Consider the following 19,511-nt stretch of genomic DNA (forward strand, 5'->3'; position numbering starts at 1 on the left):
CGCGTTGTGTGATGAGGGCAATCCATTTGCTCCATGTGGCGTCAGTGGCGTGGTGGGTGGAGGGAACCTTTCCTTTAAACATCCACCCCAGCACCGGTAGTCGGGGTGCCAGGAGGAGTTGTGCTTCGGTGCCAATCACTTCCGAGGCAGCTTGGACTCCTTCATAGGCTGCTAGGATTTCCTTCTCTGTGGGAGTGTAGTTGGCCTCAGACCCTCTATAACTTCGACTCCAGAATCCCAGTGGTCGGCCACGAGTCTCTCCAGGCACCTTCTGCCAAAGGCTCCAGGACAAACCATTGTTCCCGGCCGCAGAGTAGAGCACGTTCCTCACCTCTGGTCCCGTCCTGACTGGGCCAAGGGCTAGCGCATGAGCGATCTCCCGCTTGATTTGGGCAAAAGCTTGTTGCTGTTCAGGGCCCCAGTGGAAATCGTTCTTCTTGCGGGTAACCAGGTACAGAGGGCTCACAATCTGGCTGTACTCAGGAATGTGCATTCTCCAAAAACCTATGGCGCCTAGGAAAGCCTGTGTTTCCTTCTTGCTGGTTGGTGGAGACATCGCAGCGATCTTATTGATGACCTCGGTGGGGATCTGACGCCGTCCGTCTTGCCACTTTACCCCCAGGAACTGGATCTCTCGGGCAGGTCCCTTGACTTTGCTCTTCTTGATGGCAAAACCAGCTTCCAGGAGAATCTGGATGGTCTTCTCTCCTTTCCCAAATACTTCCTTTGCTGTGTTCCCCCCCCACAATGATGTCATCGATGTACTGCAGATGTTCCGGAGCTTCACCCTTTTCCAGTGCAGCCTGGATCAGTCCATGGCAGATGGTGGGACTGTGCTTCCACCCCTGGGGCAGTCGGTTCCAGGTGTACTGTACGCCCCTCCAGGTGAAGGCAAACTGAGGCCTACATTCTGCTGCCAGAGGAATGGAGAGAAAAGCATTGGCAATGTCAATAGTGGCATACCACTTTGCTGCCTTGGACTCCAGCTCGTACTGGAGTTCCAGCATGTCCGGCACGGCAGCGCTCAACGGTGGAGTCACTTCATTCAAGCCACGATAGTCCACAGTCAATCTCCATTCTCCGTCAGACTTGCGCACAGGCCAAATGGGGCTGTTGAAGGGTGAGTGGGTCTTGCTGACCACCCCTTGACTCTCCAGCTCGCGGATCATTTTGTGGATGGGGATCACGGCATCTCGATTCGTCCGATACTGCCGGCGGTGCACTGTCGAGGTGGCAATTGGCACTTGTTGCTCTTCCACCTTCAAGAGTCCTACTGCAGATGGGTTTTCTGATAGTCCGGGCAAGGTGTTCAATTGCCTAATGCTCTCTGCCTCCACAGCAGCTATCCCAAATGCCCACCTGAGACCTTTTGGGCCCTTGTAATAGCCGTTCCGGAGGAAGTCTATGCCCAGAATGCACGGGGCCTCTGGGCCAGTCACAATCGGATGTTTCTGCCACTCCTTCCCAGTAAGGCTCACCTCGGCTTCCAACAGAGTCAATTGCTGCGATCCCCCCGTTACCCCGGCAATGGAAACAGGTTCTGCCCCCACATGTCCCGATGGCATTAGGGTACACTGCGCACCAGTATCAATTAACGCTTTGTATTTTTGTGGCTCTGACGTGCCAGGCCATCGGATCCACACCGTCCAAAATATCCGGTTTTCCCGTGCCTCTCCCTGGCTAGAGGCAGGGCCCCTCTAGCACTGGTTACCATTCCCTTCCTGGACATACATACTAGAGGTTCCTTCAAGGGGATCTGTCAGATCATCCTCCCTTCTGTAATATCTGGCAGCTCGGTCCTGGGAGGTTGAGGCTACCTTCACTTTAGTGTTACTCCCCCGGTTAGTGTTTCCCTCCTTGAGTTGACGCACCCGTGCTGCCAGGACAGAAGTGGGTTTCCCATCCCACCTTCCCATGTCTTCCCCATGGTCGCGCAGGAAGTACCATAGCTCAGCTCGTGGGGTGTACCCTCTCCCTCTAGCTGGGGGACGTTGGGCTCCGACTTTGGGGCCTGTGACTTGTACCGGTGCCAAATGGGAACTGCTCCTCCTCACCTCCTCCTTTATTTCCCTCATCTCCTCTTGTAGGCTCTTAATCACAGCAGAAACGTTAGCCTGCATTGGGCCATTGATCATGCTTTCAAAATTTCTAAGCTTGCTCGTGACAGAACCCACTGTCTCTCGGTCGTTATCTGCATTAATCATTGCAATGAAGGTGGAGTATTCGGATGGCCCTAGATTTGCCAGATTCCACAACATTTGCCCTGTGCACCTGACTTTGTCAGGGTCGTTACCATGCTGTCCATCCCTCCCAAAGAGTACCTCCAATACTGCCACTTCTCTCAGCTGCTGGATCCCTTCCTCAAGGGTCTTCCAGCGCATTCTATGATGGTGCTCCTGCATTCTCTCTCTGTGGACAAACCTCTCTCTCACACTCATTAAAAGCCGCTCCCAGAGGGAAAGGGTCCCCGGCTCCCTTACAAATACCAGATTGACACCTGAGTCCTGAGTCAAGGGTCCCAAATTCCTTGCCTCACTGCCATCCAGTTGCACACCCGTACCCATAAGATCCCAGACCCGAAGTAACCAGGTTGTAAAAGCCTCACGCCCCCGCCGTACGATGTCTTTGTGCAGATTACGGAGACTGTCATACGTCAGGGACTCGGTGAGTATCTCAACCACTGGCTCGCCTGCAGGTTCTGAGGGCCCTCCTTTCTTAACTGAGTGGTCTGATTTCATCTTAGATGTCCTCGTTTCCACAGGGGCGACTGCTGCTGGCTCTGACTGCCCTTGCGTTTCAGCTGGAACCTGGACGGTTGTAACGTCTGTGGGTTCTACTGCTGCACCATTAGACTCTCCCTCTTCAAGGCAGGAGGAGGGATTCCCAGCAGCTGAGAGAATGCACTCCTTCAGCATCTGGCCCATCTCACGTATCTCCTTCACCCAATCCGAGTGGTTCATTTCTGATGTGAGCTGTGAGGCAGGGTCAGATTCTGGAGCAGCATTCCTAGTCAGGGTAGTTACCCAAGCCAATCTCCCCTGATCTCTGAATACTGAATAAAACAGGATTATCAGCAACACTAGCCACTGTATGATATCATTAGCACTTAGGAAAGCTCTGAATCCTTCGAAAACTGGTGGAGTAGACCCAAAGAGCTGGGTTAGGGCTTGGGAGAAAGTTTCTCCCGGTGTCATTTCCTCACAGTAGGTACCATTATTAAAGTAACCCCAAAAGCATACATTTAGTGTTTGATAGCTCCGAATCCATGTGCCCGCCTTCCAGAGGAAGTTAATAAGCCATGAATTCCTCACCTTATTAATCCATAAAACAAACTGGATAACAGTCACGGTAGCCTTAGTTATAGGACCCATGTTTAGATAAGGGCCTGCAAATGGGAGAAATACAGCCACCACCACATGCCACACGAACCGGGATAAGCTAGCCCACATGATGCCACTTAACAAGGAATCTATATCCAATGCACAAAAACCGTTATTCCTTTATCTCTCGATGCCCTCGAGCCCCACGTTGGGCGCCAAAATCTGTCTTGGTTTGAAAAAGACAGGTGTCTGTGGAGGAAGGCAGGAGCCTCCCTTGAAATGGAGAGTGCAACCCCCTTCCCTCCAAACTATTATAATTTTGAAATTAACGGGCCTTCAGGCAAAGATATGGGGAATAGGAATAACAGTTCTTTACTAATATATATATATATAAAACACAAGGCAGGGAAAAAACAAACAACCCACTGGTTTATGCTGACAGAGTCAGGAATACAACCTGACACCCTGTTAGGGTGGCAGTAGCAGTCCGATAAGATGCTGGCTGCAGTCCTCCTGAAGCGATGGGTGTAGTTCTGTGGAAGCAGCAATCAGGTAAAAGAGTCTGGTCTTCCTCCGAAGGTCCAGTGGTCGGCAGGTAGCTCTCGTCCTCTGGAACTCCAGTGGGGGGAAAAGCTCCTCTGGGAATCCAGTGGAAGAAAGGCTGCTAGGGTGTTCAAAATCTCCGTTTTTATTTGGCATGGACTGCTTGGCTCCTTCCCCCCCCCCTCCCCGGGCGGAGCATCTCACAGTGGGATGGGGAGTCGTGAGGCAGTTCCTTGATGGGCCATGAACAGGAGATAGCCCAGGAGCGAGTTACCGATGGGTCAGGCGATAAGGCATTGTTGTGCCCAGTAACAGGAGATAGTCCAGAGGGGGAGAGGCAGGGAGCACCGCCCCACCTGGTCTCAACAGCTCCTGAAGATGGTAATAGAATATATTTTTTTTCTTTTGGCACATTTTACACTGTAACCCAGGACATAATCCACCCCTTATTCTATTACCATCTACACCGTACCCAACCCAATGCCCCCTTACAGATACATATATACATATATACACAATGAAACCTTACACAGAGTTCTCACTTAAAATTAGGTCTCCTTGTGGTACACAACGGGTTTCCCCATTTTTCTGCATTACCCACCAAGTGTAACCAGGTCCTTGAGCAAAAACAACCCCACGGAGGGGTGTGCCTTTGCCTGATGTGGGATTAATCCAAACAGTCTTTCCTAACATACCTCTCGTGTGTACCACAGGGACTTTATCTCCGTCCACTGTGTGCAAGGGTCCAGACTGGGCAGGACCAGCTCGATTGATGGACCCTCGGGTATTGACCATCCAGGTGGCCTTTGCTAAGTTCAGTTCCCAATTTTTGAAAGTCCCTCCTCCAAGTGCTTTTAGGGTAGTCTTAAGTAGCCCATTGCACCGTTCAACTTTCCCGGCAGCTGGTGCATGATAAGGGATATGATATATCCATTCGATTCCATGTTCTCTGGCCCAAGTGCTTATGAGGCTATTCTTGAAATGTGTCCCGTTGTCTGACTCGATTCTCTCAGGGGTGCCATGTCTCCAAAGAACTTGCTTTTCCAGGCCCAAGATGGTGTTCCGGGCGGTAGCATGAGGCACAGGGTAGGTCTCCAGCCACCCAGTGGTTGCTTCCACCATGGTCAGCACGTAGCGCTTGCCTTGACGGGTTTGGGGAAGAGTGATGTAGTCAATTTGCCAGGCTTCCCCATACCTGTACTTCGACCATCGTCCGCCGTACCACAGAGGCTTCACCCGCTTGGCCTGCTTGATCGCAGCGCAGGTCTCACAGTCTTGGATAACCTGGGAGATACTGTTCATGGTTAGATCCACCCCTCGGTCCCGTGCCCATTTATAAGCGGCCTCTCTGCCTTGATGGCCTGAGGCATCATGGGCCCATCGAGCTAAGAACAACTCTCCTTTATGTTGCCAATCCAAGTCTATCTGGGACACCTCTATTTTTGCAGCCTGATCTACCTGTTCATTGTTACGATGTTCTTCATTAGCCCGACTCCTGGGGACATGAGCATCTACATGACGGACCCTCACAGGTAGCTTCTTTACCCGAGTGGCAATATCTTTCCACTCATCAGCAGCCCAAATTGGTTTTCCCCTACGCTGCCAGTTGGCCTTTTTCCACCTTTCCAGCCAGCCCCACAGAGCATTGGCTACCATCCACGAATCAGTATAAAGGTAGAGCTTTGGCCACTTCTCTCTTTCAGCAATGTCCAGGGCTAGTTGAACGGCTTTGAGTTCAGCAAGTTGACTTGATCCACCTTCTCCTTCAGTAGCTTGTGCGACCTGTCGTGTGGGGCTCCATACGGCTGCTTTCCACTTCCGGTTCATCCCTACAATGCGACAGGAACCGTCAGTGAAAAGAGCATATCGTGTTTCCTCTGCTGGTAGTTGGTTGTACGGTGGAGCTTCTTCAGCCCGCGTCACTTGTTCCTGCTCCTCTTCGTCAGTGAGGCCAAAGTCTTCACCTTCCGGCCAGTTCGTAATGATCTCCAAAATCCCAGGGCGATTTGGGTTTCCAATACGGGCGCGTTGTGTGATGAGGGCAATCCATTTGCTCCATGTGGCGTCAGTGGCGTGGTGGGTGGAGGGAACCTTTCCTTTAAACATCCACCCCAGCACCGGTAGTCGGGGTGCCAGGAGGAGTTGTGCTTCGGTGCCAATCACTTCCGAGGCAGCTTGGACTCCTTCATAGGCTGCTAGGATTTCCTTCTCTGTGGGAGTGTAGTTGGCCTCAGACCCTCTATAACTTCGACTCCAGAATCCCAGTGGTCGGCCACGAGTCTCTCCAGGCACCTTCTGCCAAAGGCTCCAGGACAAACCATTGTTCCCGGCCGCAGAGTAGAGCACGTTCCTCACCTCTGGTCCCGTCCTGACTGGGCCAAGGGCTAGCGCATGAGCGATCTCCCGCTTGATTTGGGCAAAAGCTTGTTGCTGTTCAGGGCCCCAGTGGAAATCGTTCTTCTTGCGGGTAACCAGGTACAGAGGGCTCACAATCTGGCTGTACTCAGGAATGTGCATTCTCCAAAAACCTATGGCGCCTAGGAAAGCCTGTGTTTCCTTCTTGCTGGTTGGTGGAGACATCGCAGCGATCTTATTGATGACCTCGGTGGGGATCTGACGCCGTCCGTCTTGCCACTTTACCCCCAGGAACTGGATCTCTCGGGCAGGTCCCTTGACTTTGCTCTTCTTGATGGCAAAACCAGCTTCCAGGAGAATCTGGATGGTCTTCTCTCCTTTCCCAAATACTTCCTTTGCTGTGTTCCCCCCCCACAATGATGTCATCGATGTACTGCAGATGTTCCGGAGCTTCACCCTTTTCCAGTGCAGCCTGGATCAGTCCATGGCAGATGGTGGGACTGTGCTTCCACCCCTGGGGCAGTCGGTTCCAGGTGTACTGTACGCCCCTCCAGGTGAAGGCAAACTGAGGCCTACATTCTGCTGCCAGAGGAATGGAGAGAAAAGCATTGGCAATGTCAATAGTGGCATACCACTTTGCTGCCTTGGACTCCAGCTCGTACTGGAGTTCCAGCATGTCCGGCACGGCAGCGCTCAACGGTGGAGTCACTTCATTCAAGCCACGATAGTCCACAGTCAATCTCCATTCTCCGTCAGACTTGCGCACAGGCCAAATGGGGCTGTTGAAGGGTGAGTGGGTCTTGCTGACCACCCCTTGACTCTCCAGCTCGCGGATCATTTTGTGGATGGGGATCACGGCATCTCGATTCGTCCGATACTGCCGGCGGTGCACTGTCGAGGTGGCAATTGGCACTTGTTGCTCTTCCACCTTCAAGAGTCCTACTGCAGATGGGTTTTCTGATAGTCCGGGCAAGGTGTTCAATTGCCTAATGCTCTCTGCCTCCACAGCAGCTATCCCAAATGCCCACCTGAGACCTTTTGGGCCCTTGTAATAGCCGTTCCGGAGGAAGTCTATGCCCAGAATGCACGGGGCCTCTGGGCCAGTCACAATCGGATGTTTCTGCCACTCCTTCCCAGTAAGGCTCACCTCGGCTTCCAACAGAGTCAATTGCTGCGATCCCCCCGTTACCCCGGCAATGGAAACAGGTTCTGCCCCCACATGTCCCGATGGCATTAGGGTACACTGCGCACCAGTATCAACTAACGCTTTGTATTTTTGTGGCTCTGACGTGCCAGGCCATCGGATCCACACCGTCCAAAATATCCGGTTTTCTCGTGCCTCTCCCTGGCTAGAGGCAGGGCCCCTCTAGCACTGGTTACCATTCCCTTCCTGGACATACATACTAGAGGTTCCTTCAAGGGGATCTGTCAGATCATCCTCCCTTCTGTAATATCTGGCAGCTCGGTCCTGGGAGGTTGAGGCTACCTTCACTTTAGTGTTACTCCCCCGGTTAGTGTTTCCCTCCTTGAGTTGACGCACCCGTGCTGCCAGGACAGAAGTGGGTTTCCCATCCCACCTTCCCATGTCTTCCCCATGGTCGCGCAGGAAGTACCATAGCTCAGCTCGTGGGGTGTACCCTCTCCCTCTAGCTGGGGGACGTTGGGCTCCGACTTTGGGGCCTGTGACTTGTACCGGTGCCAAATGGGAACTGCTCCTCCTCACCTCCTCCTTTATTTCCCTCATCTCCTCTTGTAGGCTCTTAATCACAGCAGAAACGTTAGCCTGCATTGGGCCATTGATCATGCTTTCAAAATTTCTAAGTTTGCTCGTGACAGAACCCACTGTCTCTCGGTCGTTATCTGCATTAATCATTGCAATGAAGGTGGAGTATTCGGATGGCCCTAGATTTGCCAGATTCCACAACATTTGCCCTGTGCACCTGACTTTGTCAGGGTCGTTACCATGCTGTCCATCCCTCCCAAAGACTACCTCCAATACTGCCACTTCTCTCAGCTGCTGGATCCCTTCCTCAAGGGTCTTCCAGCGCATTCTATGATGGTGCTCCTGCATTCTCTCTCTGTGGACAAACCTCTCTCTCACACTCATTAAAAGCCGCTCCCAGAGGGAAAGGGTCCCCGGCTCCCTTACAAATACCAGATTGACACCTGAGTCCTGAGTCAAGGGTCCCAAATTCCTTGCCTCACTGCCATCCAGTTGCACACCCGTACCCATAAGATCCCAGACCCGAAGTAACCAGGTTGTAAAAGCCTCACGCCCCCGCCGTACGATGTCTTTGTGCAGATTACGGAGACTGTCATACGTCAGGGACTCGGTGAGTATCTCAACCACTGGCTCGCCTGCAGGTTCTGAGGGCCCTCCTTTCTTAACTGAGTGGTCTGATTTCATCTTAGATGTCCTCGTTTCCACAGGGGCGACTGCTGCTGGCTCTGACTGCCCTTGCGTTTCAGCTGGAACCTGGACGGTTGTAACGTCTGTGGGTTCTACTGCTGCACCATTAGACTCTCCCTCTTCAAGGCAGGAGGAGGGATTCCCAGCAGCTGAGAGAATGCACTCCTTCAGCATCTGGCCCATCTCACGTATCTCCTTCACCCAATCCGAGTGGTTCATTTCTGATGTGAGCTGTGAGGCAGGGTCAGATTCTGGAGCAGCATTCCTAGTCAGGGTAGTTACCCAAGCCAATCTCCCCTGATCTCTGAATACTGAATAAAACAGGATTATCAGCAACACTAGCCACTGTATGATATCATTAGCACTTAGGAAAGCTCTGAATCCTTCGAAAACTGGTGGAGTAGACCCAAAGAGCTGGGTTAGGGCTTGGGAGAAAGTTTCTCCCGGTGTCATTTCCTCACAGTAGGTACCATTATTAAAGTAACCCCAAAAGCATACATTTAGTGTTTGATAGCTCCGAATCCATGTGCCCGCCTTCCAGAGGAAGTTAATAAGCCATGAATTCCTCACCTTATTAATCCATAAAACAAACTGGATAACAGTCACGGTAGCCTTAGTTATAGGACCCATGTTTAGATAAGGGCCTGCAAATGGGAGAAATACAGCCACCACCACATGCCACAAGAACCGGGATAAGCTAGCCCACATGATGCCACTTAACAAGGAATCTATATCCAATGCACAAAAACCGTTATTCCTTTATCTCTCGATGCCCTCGAGCCCCACGTTGGGCGCCAAAATCTGTCTTGGTTTGAAAAAGACAGGTGTCTGTGGAGGAAGGCAGGAGCCTCCCTTGAAATGGAGAGTGCAACCCCCTTCCCTCCAAACTATTATAATTTTGAAATTAACGGGCCTTCAGGCAAAGATATGGGGAATAGGAATAACAGTTCTTTACTAATATATATATATATATAAAACACAAGGCAGGGAAAAAACAAACAACCCACTGGTTTATACTGACAGAGTCAGGAATACAACCTGACACCCTGTTAGGGTGGCAGTAGCAGTCCGATAAGATGCTGGCTGCAGTCCTCCTGAAGCGATGGGTGTAGTTCTGTGGAAGCAGCAATCAGGTAAAAGAGTCTGGTCTTCCTCCGAAGGTCCAGTGGTCGGCAGGTAGCTCTCGTCCTCTGGAACTCCAGTGGGGGGAAAAGCTCCTCTGGGAATCCAGTGGAAGAAAGGCTGCTAGGGTGTTCAAAATCTCCGTTTTTATTTGGCATGGACTGCTTGGCTCCTTCCCCCCCCCCTCCCCGGGCGGAGCATCTCACAGTGGGATGGGGAGTCGTGAGGCAGTTCCTTGATGGGCCATGAACAGGAGATAGCCCAGGAGCGAGTTACCGATGGGTCAGGCGATAAGGCATTGTTGTGCCCAGTAACAGGAGATAGTCCAGAGGGGGGGAGGCAGGGAGCACCGCCCCACCTGGTCTCTACAGCTCCTGAAGATGGTAATAGAATATATTTTTTTTCTTTTGGCACATTTTACACTGTAACCCAGGACATAATCCACCCCTTATTCTATTACCATCTACACCGTACCCAACCCAATGCCCCCTTACAGATACATATATACATATATACACAATGAAACCTTACACAGAGTTCTCACTTAAAATTAGGTCTCCTTGTGGTACACAACGGGTTTCCCCATTTTTCTGCATTACCCACCAAGTGTAACCAGGTCCTTGAGCAAAAACAACCCCACGGAGGGGTGTGCCTTTGCCTGATGTGGGATTAATCCAAACAGTCTTTCCTAACATACCTCTCGTGTGTACCACAGGGACTTTATCTCCGTCCACTGTGTGCAAGGGTCCAGACTGGGCAGGACCAGCTCGATTGATGGACCCTCGGGTATTGACCATCCAGGTGGCCTTTGCTAAGTTCAGTTCCCAATTTTTGAAAGTCCCTCCTCCAAGTGCTTTTAGGGTAGTCTTAAGTAGCCCATTGCACCGTTCAACTTTCCCGGCAGCTGGTGCATGATAAGGGATATGATATATCCATTCGATTCCATGTTCTCTGGCCCAAGTGCTTATGAGGCTATTCTTGAAATGTGTCCCGTTGTCTGACTCGATTCTCTCAGGGGTGCCATGTCTCCAAAGAACTTGCTTTTCCAGGCCCAAGATGGTGTTCCGGGCGGTAGCATGAGGCACAGGGTAGGTCTCCAGCCACCCAGTGGTTGCTTCCACCATGGTCAGCACGTAGCGCTTGCCTTGACGGGTTTGGGGAAGAGTGATGTAGTCAATTTGCCAGGCTTCCCCATACCTGTACTTCGACCATCGTCCGCCGTACCACAGAGGCTTCACCCGCTTGGCCTGCTTGATCGCAGCGCAGGTCTCACAGTCTTGGATAACCTGGGAGATACTGTTCATGGTTAGATCCACCCCTCGGTCCCGTGCCCATTTATAAGCGGCCTCTCTGCCTTGATGGCCTGAGGCATCATGGGCCCATCGAGCTAAGAACAACTCTCCTTTATGTTGCCAATCCAAGTCTATCTGGGACACCTCTATTTTTGCAGCCTGATCTACCTGTTCATTGTTACGATGTTCTTCATTAGCCCGACTCCTGGGGACATGAGCATCTACATGACGGACCCTCACAGGTAGCTTCTTTACCCGAGTGGCAATATCTTTCCACTCATCAGCAGCCCAAATTGGTTTTCCCCTACGCTGCCAGTTGGCCTTTTTCCACCTTTCCAGCCAGCCCCACAGAGCATTGGCTACCATCCACGAATCAGTATAAAGGTAGAGCTTTGGCCACTTCTCTCTTTCAGCAATGTCCAGGGCTAGTTGAACGGCTTTGAGTTCAGCAAGTTGACTTGATCCACCTTCTCCTTCAGTAGCTTGTGCGACCTGTCGTGTGGGGCTCCATACGGCTGCTTTCCACTTCCGGTTCATCCCTACAATGCGACAGGAACCGTCAGTGAAAAGAGCATATCGTGTTTCCTCTGCTGGTAGTTGGTTGTACGGTGGAGCTTCTTCAGCCCGCGTCACTTGTTCCTGCTCCTCTTCGTCAGTGAGGCCAAAGTCTTCACCTTCCGGCCAGTTCGTAATGATCTCCAAAATCCCAGGGCGATTTGGGTTTCCAATACGGGCGCGTTGTGTGATGAGGGCAATCCATTTGCTCCATGTGGCGTCAGTGGCGTGGTGGGTGGAGGGAACCTTTCCTTTAAACATCCACCCCAGCACCGGTAGTCGGGGTGCCAGGAGGAGTTGTGCTTCGGTGCCAATCACTTCCGAGGCAGCTTGGACTCCTTCATAGGCTGCTAGGATTTCCTTCTCTGTGGGAGTGTAGTTGGCCTCAGACCCTCTATAACTTCGACTCCAGAATCCCAGTGGTCGGCCACGAGTCTCTCCAGGCACCTTCTGCCAAAGGCTCCAGGACAAACCATTGTTCCCGGCCGCAGAGTAGAGCACGTTCCTCACCTCTGGTCCCGTCCTGACTGGGCCAAGGGCTAGCGCATGAGCGATCTCCCGCTTGATTTGGGCAAAAGCTTGTTGCTGTTCAGGGCCCCAGTGGAAATCGTTCTTCTTGCGGGTAACCAGGTACAGAGGGCTCACAATCTGGCTGTACTCAGGAATGTGCATTCTCCAAAAACCTATGGCGCCTAGGAAAGCCTGTGTTTCCTTCTTGCTGGTTGGTGGAGACATCGCAGCGATCTTATTGATGACCTCGGTGGGGATCTGACGCCGTCCGTCTTGCCACTTTACCCCCAGGAACTGGATCTCTCGGGCAGGTCCCTTGACTTTGCTCTTCTTGATGGCAAAACCAGCTTCCAGGAGAATCTGGATGATCTTCTCTCCTTTCCCAAATACTTCCTTTGCTGTGTTCCCCCCCCACAATGATGTCATCGATGTACTGCAGATGTTCCGGAGCTTCACCCTTTTCCAGTGCAGCCTGGATCAGTCCATGGCAGATGGTGGGACTGTGCTTCCACCCCTGGGGCAGTCGGTTCCAGGTGTACTGTACGCCCCTCCAGGTGAAGGCAAACTGAGGCCTACATTCTGCTGCCAGAGGAATGGAGAGAAAAGCATTGGCAATGTCAATAGTGGCATACCACTTTGCTGCCTTGGACTCCAGCTCGTACTGGAGTTCCAGCATGTCCGGCACGGCAGCGCTCAACGGTGGAGTCACTTCATTCAAGCCACGATAGTCCACAGTCAATCTCCATTCTCCGTCAGACTTGCGCACAGGCCAAATGGGGCTGTTGAAGGGTGAGTGGGTCTTGCTGACCACCCCTTGACTCTCCAGCTCGCGGATCATTTTGTGGATGGGGATCACGGCATCTCGATTCGTCCGATACTGCCGGCGGTGCACTGTCGAGGTGGCAATTGGCACTTGTTGCTCTTCCACCTTCAAGAGTCCTACTGCAGATGGGTTTTCTGATAGTCCGGGCAAGGTGTTCAATTGCCTAATGCTCTCTGCCTCCACAGCAGCTATCCCAAATGCCCACCTGAGACCTTTTGGGCCCTTGTAATAGCCGTTCCGGAGGAAGTCTATGCCCAGAATGCACGGGGCCTCTGGGCCAGTCACAATCGGATGTTTCTGCCACTCCTTCCCAGTAAGGCTCACCTCGGCTTCCAACAGAGTCAATTGCTGCGATCCCCCCGTTACCCCGGCAATGGAAACAGGTTCTGCCCCCACATGTCCCGATGGCATTAGGGTACACTGCGCACCAGTATCAACTAACGCTTTGTATTTTTGTGGCTCTGACGTGCCAGGCCATCGGATCCACACCGTCCAAAATATCCGGTTTTCCCGTGCCTCTCCCTGGCTAGAGGCAGGGCCCCTCTAGCACTGGTTACCATTCCCTTCCTGGACATACATACTAGAGGTTCCTTCAAGGGGATCTGTCAGATCATCCTCCCTTCTGTAATATCTGGCAGCTCGGTCCTGGGAGGTTGAGGCTACCTTCACTTTAGTGTTACTCCCCCGGTTAGTGTTTCCCTCCTTGAGTTGACGCACCCGTGCTGCCAGGACAGAAGTGGGTTTCCCATCCCACCTTCCCATGTCTTCCCCATGGTCGCGCAGGAAGTACCATAGCTCAGCTCGTGGGGTGTACCCTCTCCCTCTAGCTGGGGGACGTTGGGCTCCGACTTTGGGGCCTGTGACTTGTACCGGTGCCAAATGGGAACTGCTCCTCCTCACCTCCTCCTTTATTTCCCTCATCTCCTCTTGTAGGCTCTTAATCACAGCAGAAACGTTAGCCTGCATTGGGCCATTGATCATGCTTTCAAAATTTCTAAGCTTGCTCGTGACAGAACCCACTGTCTCTCGGTCGTTATCTGCATTAATCATTGCAATGAAGGTGGAGTATTCGGATGGCCCTAGATTTGCCAGATTCCACAACATTTGCCCTGTGCACCTGACTTTGTCAGGGTCGTTACCATGCTGTCCATCCCTCCCAAAGAGTACCTCCAATACTGCCACTTCTCTCAGCTGCTGGATCCCTTCCTCAAGGGTCTTCCAGCGCATTCTATGATGGTGCTCCTGCATTCTCTCTCTGTGGACAAACCTCTCTCTCACACTCATTAAAAGCCGCTCCCAGAGGGAAAGGGTCCCCGGCTCCCTTACAAATACCAGATTGACACCTGAGTCCTGAGTCAAGGGTCCCAAATTCCTTGCCTCACTGCCATCCAGTTGCACACCCGTACCCATAAGATCCCAGACCCGAAGTAACCAGGTTGTAAAAGCCTCACGCCCCCGCCGTACGATGTCTTTGTGCAGATTACGGAGACTGTCATACGTCAGGGACTCGGTGAGTATCTCAACCACTGGCTCGCCTGCAGGTTCTGAGGGCCCTCCTTTCTTAACTGAGTGGTCTGATTTCATCTTAGATTTCCTCGTTTCCACAGGGGCGACTGCTGCTGGCTCTGACTGCCCTTGCGTTTCAGCTGGAACCTGGACGGTTGTAACGTCTGTGGGTTCTACTGCTGCACCATTAGACTCTCCCTCTTCAAGGCAGGAGGAGGGATTCCCAGCAGCTGAGAGAATGCACTCCTTCAGCATCTGGCCCATCTCACGTATCTCCTTCACCCAATCCGAGTGGTTCATTTCTGATGTGAGCTGTGAGGCAGGGTCAGATTCTGGAGCAGCATTCCTAGTCAGGGTAGTTATCCAAGCCAATCTCCCCTGATCTCTGAATACTGAATAAAACAGGATTATCAGCAACACTAGCCACTGTATGATATCATTAGCACTTAGGAAAGCTCTGAATCCTTCGAAAACTGGTGGAGTAGACCCAAAGAGCTGGGTTAGGGCTTGGGAGAAAGTTTCTCCCGGTGTCATTTCCTCACAGTAGGTACCATTATTAAAGTAACCCCAAAAGCATACATTTAGTGTTTGATAGCTCCGAATCCATGTGCCCGCCTTCCAGAGGAAGTTAATAAGCCATGAATTCCTCACCTTATTAATCCATAAAACAAACTGGATAACAGTCACGGTAGCCTTAGTTATAGGACCCATGTTTAGATAAGGGCCTGCAAATGGGAGAAATACAGCCACCACCACATGCCACACGAACCGGGATAAGCTAGCCCACATGATGCCACTTAACAAGGAATCTATATCCAATGTACAAAAACCGTTATTCCTTTATCTCTCGATGCCCTCGAGCCCCACGTTGGGCGCCAAAATCTGTCTTGGTTTGAAAAAGACAGGTGTCTGTGGAGGAAGGCAGGAGCCTCCCTTGAAATGGAGAGTGCAACCCCCTTCCCTCCAAACTATTATAATTTTGAAATTAACGGGCCTTCAGGCAAAGATATGGGGAATAGGAATAACAGTTCTTTACTAATATATATATATATAAAACACAAGGCAGGGAAAAAACAAACAACCCACTGGTTTATACTGACAGAGTCAGGAATACAACCTGACACCCTGTTAGGGTGGCAGTAGCAGTCCGATAAGATGCTGGCTGCAGTCCTCCTGAAGCGATGGGTGTAGTTCTGTGGAAGCAGCAATCAGGTAAAAGAGTCTGGTCTTCCTCCGAAGGTCCAGTGGTCGGCAGGTAGCTCTCGTCCTCTGGAACTCCAGTGGGGGGAAAAGCTCCTCTGGGAATCCAGTGGAAGAAAGGCTGCTAGGGTGTTCAAAATCTCCGTTTTTATTTGGCATGGACTGCTTGGCTCCTTCCCCCCCCCCTCCCCGGGCGGAGCATCTCACAGTGGGATGGGGAGTCGTGAGGCAGTTCCTTGATGGGCCATGAACAGGAGATAGCCCAGGAGCGAGTTACCGATGGGTCAGGCGATAAGGCATTGTTGTGCCCAGTAACAGGAGATAGTCCAGAGGGGGAGAGGCAGGGAACACCGCCCCACCTGGTCTCAACAGCTCCTGAAGATGGTAATAGAATATATTTTTTTTCTTTTGGCACATTTTACACTGTAACCCAGGACATAATCCACCCCTTATTCTATTACCATCTACACCGTACCCAACCCAATGCCCCCTTACAGATACATATATACATATATACACAATGAAACCTTACACAGAGTTCTCACTTAAAATTAGGTCTCCTTGTGGTACACAACGGGTTTCCCCATTTTTCTGCATTACCCACCAAGTGTAACCAGGTCCTTGAGCAAAAACAACCCCACGGAGGGGTGTGCCTTTGCCTGATGTGGGATTAATCCAAACAGTCTTTCCTAACATACCTCTCGTGTGTACCACAGGGACTTTATCTCCGTCCACTGTGTGCAAGGGTCCAGACTGGGCAGGACCAGCTCGATTGATGGACCCTCGGGTATTGACCATCCAGGTGGCCTTTGCTAAGTTCAGTTCCCAATTTTTGAAAGTCCCTCCTCCAAGTGCTTTTAGGGTAGTCTTAAGTAGCCCATTGCACCGTTCAACTTTCCCGGCAGCTGGTGCATGATAAGGGATATGATATATCCATTCGATTCCATGTTCTCTGGCCCAAGTGCTTATGAGGCTATTCTTGAAATGTGTCCCGTTGTCTGACTCGATTCTCTCAGGGGTGCCATGTCTCCAAAGAACTTGCTTTTCCAGGCCCAAGATGGTGTTCCGGGCGGTAGCATGAGGCACAGGGTAGGTCTCCAGCCACCCAGTGGTTGCTTCCACCATGGTCAGCACGTAGCGCTTGCCTTGACGGGTTTGGGGAAGAGTGATGTAGTCAATTTGCCAGGCTTCCCCATACCTGTACTTCGACCATCGTCCGCCGTACCACAGAGGCTTCACCCGCTTGGCCTGCTTGATCGCAGCGCAGGTCTCACAGTCTTGGATAACCTGGGAGATACTGTTCATGGTTAGATCCACCCCTCGGTCCCGTGCCCATTTATAAGCGGCCTCTCTGCCTTGATGGCCTGAGGCATCATGGGCCCATCGAGCTAAGAACAACTCTCCTTTATGTTGCCAATCCAAGTCTATCTGGGACACCTCTATTTTTGCAGCCTGATCTACCTGTTCATTGTTACGATGTTCTTCATTAGCCCGACTCCTGGGGACATGAGCATCTACATGACGGACCCTCACAGGTAGCTTCTTTACCCGAGTGGCAATATCTTTCCACTCATCAGCAGCCCAAATTGGTTTTCCCCTACGCTGCCAGTTGGCCTTTTTCCACCTTTCCAGCCAGCCCCACAGAGCATTGGCTACCATCCACGAATCAGTATAAAGGTAGAGCTTTGGCCACTTCTCTCTTTCAGCAATGTCCAGGGCTAGTTGAACGGCTTTGAGTTCAGCAAGTTGACTTGATCCACCTTCTCCTTCAGTAGCTTGTGCGACCTGTCGTGTGGGGCTCCATACGGCTGCTTTCCACTTCCGGTTCATCCCTACGATGCGACAGGAACCGTCAGTGAAAAGAGCATATCGTGTTTCCTCTGCTGGTAGTTGGTTGTACGGTGGAGCTTCTTCAGCCCGCGTCACTTGTTCCTGCTCCTCTTCGTCAGTGAGGCCAAAGTCTTCACCTTCCGGCCAGTTCGTAATGATCTCCAAAATCCCAGGGCGATTTGGGTTTCCAATACGGGCGCGTTGTGTGATGAGGGCAATCCATTTGCTCCATGTGGCGTCAGTGGCGTGGTGGGTGGAGGGAACCTTTCCTTTAAACATCCACCCCAGCACCGGTAGTCGGGGTGCCAGGAGGAGTTGTGCTTCGGTGCCAATCACTTCCGAGGCAGCTTGGACTCCTTCGTAGGCTGCTAGGATTTCCTTCTCTGTGGGAGTGTAGTTGGCCTCAGACCCTCTATAACTTCGACTCCAGAATCCCAGTGGTCGGCCACGAGTCTCTCCAGGCACCTTCTGCCAAAGGCTCCAGGACAAACCATTGTTCCCGGCCGCAGAGTAGAGCACGTTCCTCACCTCTGGTCCCGTCCTGACTGGGCCAAGGGCTAGCGCATGAGCGATCTCCCGCTTGATTTGGGCAAAAGCTTGTTGCTGTTCAGGGCCCCAGTGGAAATCGTTCTTCTTGCGGGTAACCAGGTACAGAGGGCTCACAATCTGGCTGTACTCAGGAATGTGCATTCTCCAAAAACCTATGGCGCCTAGGAAAGCCTGTGTTTCCTTCTTGCTGGTTGGTGGAGACATCGCAGCGATCTTATTGATGACCTCGGTGGGGATCTGACGCCGTCCGTCTTGCCACTTTACCCCCAGGAACTGGATCTCTCGGGCAGGTCCCTTGACTTTGCTCTTCTTGATGGCAAAACCAGCTTCCAGGAGAATCTGGATGATCTTCTCTCCTTTCCCAAATACTTCCTTTGCTGTGTTCCCCCCCCACAATGATGTCATCGATGTACTGCAGATGTTCCGGAGCTTCACCCTTTTCCAGTGCAGCCTGGATCAGTCCATGGCAGATGGTGGGACTGTGCTTCCACCCCTGGGGCAGTCGGTTCCAGGTGTACTGTACGCCCCTCCAGGTGAAGGCAAACTGAGGCCTACATTCTGCTGCCAGAGGAATGGAGAGAAAAGCATTGGCAATGTCAATAGTGGCATACCACTTTGCTGCCTTGGACTCCAGCTCGTACTGGAGTTCCAGCATGTCCGGCACGGCAGCGCTCAACGGTGGAGTCACTTCATTCAAGCCACGATAGTCCACAGTCAATCTCCATTCTCCGTCAGACTTGCGCACAGGCCAAATGGGGCTGTTGAAGGGTGAGTGGGTCTTGCTGACCACCCCTTGACTCTCCAGCTCGCGGATCATTTTGTGGATGGGGATCACGGCATCTCGATTCGTCCGATACTGCCGGCGGTGCACTGTCGAGGTGGCAATTGGCACTTGTTGCTCTTCCACCTTCAAGAGTCCTACTGCAGATGGGTTTTCTGATAGTCCGGGCAAGGTGTTCAATTGCCTAATGCTCTCTGCCTCCACAGCAGCTATCCCAAATGCCCACCTGAGACCTTTTGGGCCCTTGTAATAGCCGTTCCGGAGGAAGTCTATGCCCAGAATGCACGGGGCCTCTGGGCCAGTCACAATCGGATGTTTCTGCCACTCCTTCCCAGTAAGGCTCACCTCGGCTTCCAACAGAGTCAATTGCTGCGATCCCCCCGTTACCCCGGCAATGGAAACAGGTTCTGCCCCCACATGTCCCGATGGCATTAGGGTACACTGCGCACCAGTATCAACTAACGCTTTGTATTTTTGTGGCTCTGACGTGCCAGGCCATCGGATCCACACCGTCCAAAATATCCGGTTTTCCCGTGCCTCTCCCTGGCTAGAGGCAGGGCCCCTCTAGCACTGGTTACCATTTCCTTCCTGGACATACATACTAGAGGTTCCTTCAAGGGGATCTGTCAGATCATCCTCCCTTCTGTAATATCTGGCAGCTCGGTCCTGGGAGGTTGAGGCTACCTTCACTTTAGTGTTACCCCCCCCGGTTAGT

This window comes from Leptosomus discolor, unplaced genomic scaffold (genome assembly GCF_034619465.1).
Source record: "Leptosomus discolor isolate bLepDis1 unplaced genomic scaffold, bLepDis1.hap2 HAP2_SCAFFOLD_29, whole genome shotgun sequence".
Lineage (NCBI taxonomy): Eukaryota > Metazoa > Chordata > Aves > Leptosomiformes > Leptosomidae > Leptosomus > Leptosomus discolor.